The sequence below is a fragment of the Brachyhypopomus gauderio genome, chromosome 18, assembly GCF_052324685.1.
Source record: "Brachyhypopomus gauderio isolate BG-103 chromosome 18, BGAUD_0.2, whole genome shotgun sequence".
Lineage (NCBI taxonomy): Eukaryota > Metazoa > Chordata > Actinopteri > Gymnotiformes > Hypopomidae > Brachyhypopomus > Brachyhypopomus gauderio.
The window spans coordinates 19,569,290-19,575,289 of NC_135228.1; the positions used below are offsets into that span (position 1 = coordinate 19,569,290).

The following is a 6,000-nucleotide window of genomic DNA, read 5'->3' on the forward strand; positions in this document are numbered from 1 at the left end:
AGATCAACGCAGCATGCAACATTGCCTAGATCATAACAAAAGCAATGGATCATTCCCCAAGTTTCATTACCAAGGCTCAGTGTGGGAACCCAGAATGCTCAAGAGCAATGGCCAGCTTCAGAGCATGTCTCCTTGCACCCTTAAACATACGGCACATAGAAACAGAGGGCATCAAGGGTCTTCAAGCAGCTCTTGAGGATGGAGTGCAGTTGCAGTATTCAATTTGCCAGCGACCTGCAAAAGCAGCACAATCAATTACTGACGAGGCCTGCAATGGTGTGGTCACCCACAGCCACACTGCTGGGGCAGCACTGTCCATTGAAGTTGCTGCAGAGAAGGATTATGTGCTGCAAGACTTCCCCATCAACCTCACCTGCAATGAGCCCTTCATTCTAAGGGGTGTTGTAGCATTCCGTCTGGTGCCTTACTGGGCAGCCCTCGGGCATTACGTCGCCTACTGCCGGAGGCCGTTCTCAGGGTGGCAATGCTTTGACGACCTCTCCAATGGGGTTTCCACTGTGCCTGACAAGCACACAATTACATCACGTGTTTTTTACACGAAAGAGTAGGTTGGGAAAACAAGCAGCAGATTTTAGTTAAATTACATTACACTACACTTAGCTGATGTTTTTTTTTTTATTCAAAGCCACTGAGTTATTTAGATACAATGTGGAATCCAAACTTGCAACCCTCTGACCTAAAGAAAAGTACATGTTCCATCAAATAACAAGACTTTCTACAGTAAAAATGGATTTAAGAAAAAAAATGTTGTATGACTTGTGTTTTCACTTATTAATGTTTTTGAGTGCCCATCAAATAAGATGCATTATTTCCTACCTCTGATTCATGTATTCAGAAAATGATTAGCACTTTGCAGAAGTGCAGATTCCTGCATGAGGGTTGTGTGTTTGTGTTTTTGCATCCCCACAGAAACAATGATTCACACAAAGATTCCTGTCATTCAATTTCATTATTGGAAGATCAATATTACTTATAAATGTCATAAATATTACCTCTTAAATCTCTCAACAGAAGCTTTGATGTCATCCAGAAACTCTGCCTTCTGTGTTACCCCTCACCTCCTGTCCCTTCTGTAGTCCAACATCATCCAGCCCATTCTGTTTTATAGCTATAGTTAAACATGTGAGAGGTGCGCTCGTGACGTTAAGCACAAACGTTAATTTCAACAGCACAAACTAGCACAAACGTAGCACAAACGAACGAGACCAGTTTGGAGTGATTTGGACGTGGAGGGGGGGCTGGTGACGTCACGCGTATGAAAAAGAATCGGTTATATTTAAAAAACCATAAAAGCACAAACATTAATTTCAACAGCACAAACGAGCACAAACGTAGCACAAACGAACGAGACCAGTTTGGAGTGATTTGGACGTGGAGGGGGGGCTGGTGATGTCACGCGTGTGTAAAATTAAACGACTGTAACTTTACAAAGCAAGTGATTGAAGCGTTCATTTTAACAGCACAAACGAGCACAAACGTAGCACAAACGAATGAGACTACTTTGGAGAAATTTGGACGTGGAGGGGGGGCTGCGTGACGTCACCGGTCAGAAAATGCATTTTTAAATTACTCAAAAGCCTTAATAGCACAAACGAAAATATTTGCAGCACAAATGGGCACAAACCCAGCACAAACGAACTGCAGTGTTATTTCAGCATTTTGGGTATGAGGGGGGGCCAGCTTCACGCAGGTGAAGTGGGAGACTGAAGTTGTACATTGTGACCAGTGGCAGACATAGCAATTTGGGGGCTCAAGGCGAATTTAGCTAGGGGGCCCATCAACATTGCGAGGAATAAGTTGCCTAGCAATGCCTCTACGCAAACACAGACTCTGATTGTGACGTCACCGAATTAGCATGACGTCACAAAGCGGCAACTGTATATAAACTCACGCTGATATGACTCACGTCATTTGCGGTATACAGACAGAGGAGAGCAGTTAGCAATCTTGGACACAGATACAACTTTACTTACCACAACATATAGGCTTTAGTCAAGCAGATTGCTGCAGAGGTATGTATGTCTTTAGGACTTTTAGCGCTAAGGATTTCTGACGTTCCTTTGACTTTAATTATGTTTTTAAATGCGGTTTTTAAAGTAGCTATAGATTCAACATTTGTTTTTGGGAAAGAGCATCGATATATAGTGACTTTGACGTGCCTTATTACCAGTGTTGGGAACATTACTTTAAAAAAGTAATTCGTTATAGTTACTCACTACTTGTTCAAAAAAGTAACTGAATTAGTAACTGAATTACTCTATAATAAAAGTAACTCGTTACCAGGGAAAGTAACTATTTGCGTTACAGTTAAAAAAAGGTTATATGCCAATTAATTAAGTTTTTTTTTTTAAGCAGTTTTCACAGTCAGTTGAAATTAGTAGATGAGAAAATTGTTTAACTTTTGATATTTATTGCACATCCACAGACCAGTGCAGGATAAAATCCTTTAAAATCCCAAAATCTTTGGAAAAAAAAAGCAAAAGTAAACAGTTACACTATATAAAGTGCATTTACATCTATGAAATTAAATTAAATTCTCTCAACCTGAGACAACTGGTTTGTTTACAACAGAAGTAAACTTAACAATAAAACCTCTATTCTTAATTAAATAAATCAAATACCCAGTCTGGTAGACATTCAGGAACTTCAAGTATTTTCTTAAATAATGTTTATATCGCCTTGAAAGTTCTAGTTTTCTTCGGCTTGCACCTGACGCCATTTCGGCCTCTTCTCCGTTTGTGTCGTTATTTTTAACGGCGTTATTCGCAACACTGCTTATTACTGATGTGCAACCCACTATTTAACCTTTGGAACTGTTATACATTTGTTTCAAAGAGGCGGGGTCTAGTTAAAAACTTAAAATACTTCGAATGCAAATACAACATCGAAAACTGATCCATATGTAGGGGATGCAAAGTGCATGTGAACACTTATTTTGAAACGCGAGTGATCCTTTTGTTTTGAGCCTGGTGGGCACGGGTTGGGGCTCGTGAAGCGGTCGCTAGGAGATGGGGGAAGCGGAGTGGAGAGAAAAAAAGAGGAGAGGTGTGTGGAGAAAAGCGAGTGGGGAAGCGAAAACTTGTCTGGTGGGGCTGAAAACCGATGTTGGTTCGCCAGAATCGCCCTTCCGTTAATGGCCAAGGAGAATTAGTTCGCCAAAGTCGAACTGATTTATTTTATGAAGACGGAGTCTAACCGTACGGCAGAGAGGGCTCATACGGTTTCTCTTCATTCACAACGCGCAGGAGAAGCTCATTAACTCTGCGTAACAGTGGTTTTTATTTATATATTTTTTTTTTCTCTTTTAAACGGAGTTGAGTCCGTTACGAGAAGCACTAGAAGGCGGGCTAGTGGCTCACATATCCTACAGTAAACTTTCCCGTGCCGAGAAGGAGAACGAGTGCTGAATGCCCTTCCGTTGTCGGTGACGTGGGAGAGGGGAAGGAGTTACAGCGGCGCCGTCTTCATTCAGCAAATGAGAGTTCGCACAGACTTGCCTCTACGTGATTCTCCTTATGTTCCTGTCGGAGTGAGGTACCCTGCCATACTGACATCCTTCAGTGTCTGCCCCATCATTACAGACTGGTAATTGAGCTTCACCTGTCACCCAAACCAAAGACTCAGTTCTTTTCTGTTGATAAGTGAGTGTAATATTGTAATGTTGTGTTGTACACTCTGGTGTTAGACCCGGAGTAGAGAGATCGCTGTTGTTTATGTTAATTCTTTGATTTTACGGACTGAAATTCCCGGTCGCTCAAAGGGGAGGAGCAACGGACGACCTGTATGTGTATGCTGTGTTACCATATGCAGTGTTTTCTTTACATTTTTAAAAAGATTTTTTTTGTTGTTGTTATTGTTATAAATATTTTGAATTGAGTATTGACTGTGTGATTGACTGATATAATAAGAGAGGGGAAGTTGAAACTGCACAGGGAGAAATAGTAAATGAATGGTAATAATAGTAATAGTAATACAAACAAATAATCTATTGCATTTTTCCCATCACCATTGCCTGATTGACCTGCCTAGGAGTAGGGGCGTCTCTCCTGTTTCGCTAGATCTGAGAAGGGCGGGACAAACACCATAACTAGAGAGGTGTTCAGCTGACATATTTTTTCTACTTCAGGCTCCACCGTGATTTTCCCTATACCTGAAGCCCCCCTTGTCACATCTCTAGCATTCACTCAGATAGTCCTTTGCAGCGAGACAGACACAAATATACTTGCAAGAGTGAGTAAATGAGACCTAAAGCATCGGAAGCGAGGACCCAGATCCTGTCGCTTTCTCGGTCATCCTAGGTGAGGGATTTCCTTTAATCCCCTACTAGGCGGAGGCTAACCCTCCGCTCATACATAGAAAGCGAAGTCTGAAAAAGAAAAAAGTGTACAGAGTATACTTAATAAGTGATCTGAAATCGGTTATAAACACAAGGAAATGCGAGCGTAGAACGTTTTGAGCATGCTTGCTGAAACTGCACAGTTCTCGCTGCGGTCTTTTAGGCGCGTGCGTTAGTTCGTGGCGCAAACACCAAGTTGAAAATCCCCACGAGAGGTCGCTGGATTGAATGAAAAATTCCATTTACTAGCTAAATGTCCATTAATACACATTGAGGCAATGGTAGCAAACGTTTAGGTCAGGAGTGGTTTTCATGCGGCTCTTAGGGCTAACCGAGCTGTGTCCAGGTCCGATTGGGGAGAGGTCCGAGTCCCCAGCCGGTCCGCGCTCTCACCTGCACTAACGATCTGTGCCGCCCAGTTAGTTCATCAGTTCTGAGGGCAACACACTGATATATCTTCGTGCTGCGCGGTTTGTTTACAAGCGAGCCGCTACTGCCGGCGTAGTGGAAAACGGGAGACTAGCGGCATGAAGTATCTGTGCTATTGTGATTTGGTCGTAGATCATCACAGCCGTGATGTTATTCGCGATAACACACGACCCCGAGTGTTCTTTTGCTTTTATACAACAGTTTTTTTACAAAATAAATGAAGAAAATAAATCCAAGAACCTCAAGATATTCATAATGAATATGTTTTAATACGGACTGTGCCTTCCGCCAAAAAGTACTTTCACAAAAAGTGAACAGAACAGTCTTTTTGTAAGAGCCAGTCCGTGAAGCACTTTGCTGGTCGAATTGTATTTTGCTCATTTCGAGTCAGTTCTAGCGCGTTCATTTGTTCTGCTGTCATTGCAGTCGACTTAATCGTTGTTGTGGTAATTTTAGGTTCAGAATTTGATGTAAGTGTGCAGTCACACTCTTTTTCTGAGTCTGTGCAAACTGGCTGCAGGTCAAACGTTATGTTAAAAGCATCCATTTGAATAATTTTTGCAGGTTGTCTAAGCGCAGATACAAAAATCTCTTGTGTGTGTATATGACTGGCAACGCGTCCGGAGTGATACAGATTTAGTGCGATAGTGCCGTACTGATGTGGCTCTTTGCTGTAACACAGTAAAAAATTGTTTCTTGGTCTCTGACGGGTTGGCCACCTCTGGTTTAGGCCATTGAGTGTGATGTCTGGTTAGCTGTGCAAAACATTATATTAGTTTCGTTTATAAAGTAGTTCTAATCGGCATGGTGGCGATTAGGATTTGTTCAATGGCGATATGTGAGTGATTAAATTCCGTGGGTCAACAGAGGGTAAATGAATCATATAAACTTTCAGAAGCATAATTTTTTTATATGAAATTAGGTAAACCTACGTTGTCATACATATTTGTCAAAAATGTGTTACGAAAACAGACTGTTATTTCTGATTTCCCAAGATGGAGAGACAGAGAGGATCAAACAGAACAGGAATTGAAGAGAGAGTTGGAAAAACTGAAGGCCAGAATGCTGGCAATATATAAAGAAAAAAGACTGGCCTATGAAAGGGAATGGTTGCAGTATGAACTTGAGGTCAGGGATGAGAGATGGGCTGAGATGGAACAGAAAATGAGAGAAATGCAGAGAAGCATGACACAGGAAAGACAAGAATTTCTAAG

The 6,000-nt window shown here is 41.7% G+C and overlaps 1 long non-coding RNA gene across 1 annotated transcript; it reads right to left on the reverse strand.

Moving 5' to 3' along the window:
- Positions 1-70: 70 nt before the first annotated feature.
- LOC143482318 (uncharacterized) lies at positions 71-1,772 on the reverse strand. The gene is made up of 3 exons (XR_013122199.1): positions 1,014-1,772; positions 374-522; positions 71-234 (listed from the first exon to the last, which is right to left on the reverse strand). It is a non-coding gene; the product is annotated as an uncharacterized LOC143482318 (long non-coding RNA).
- Positions 1,773-6,000: the final 4,228 nt, after the last annotated feature.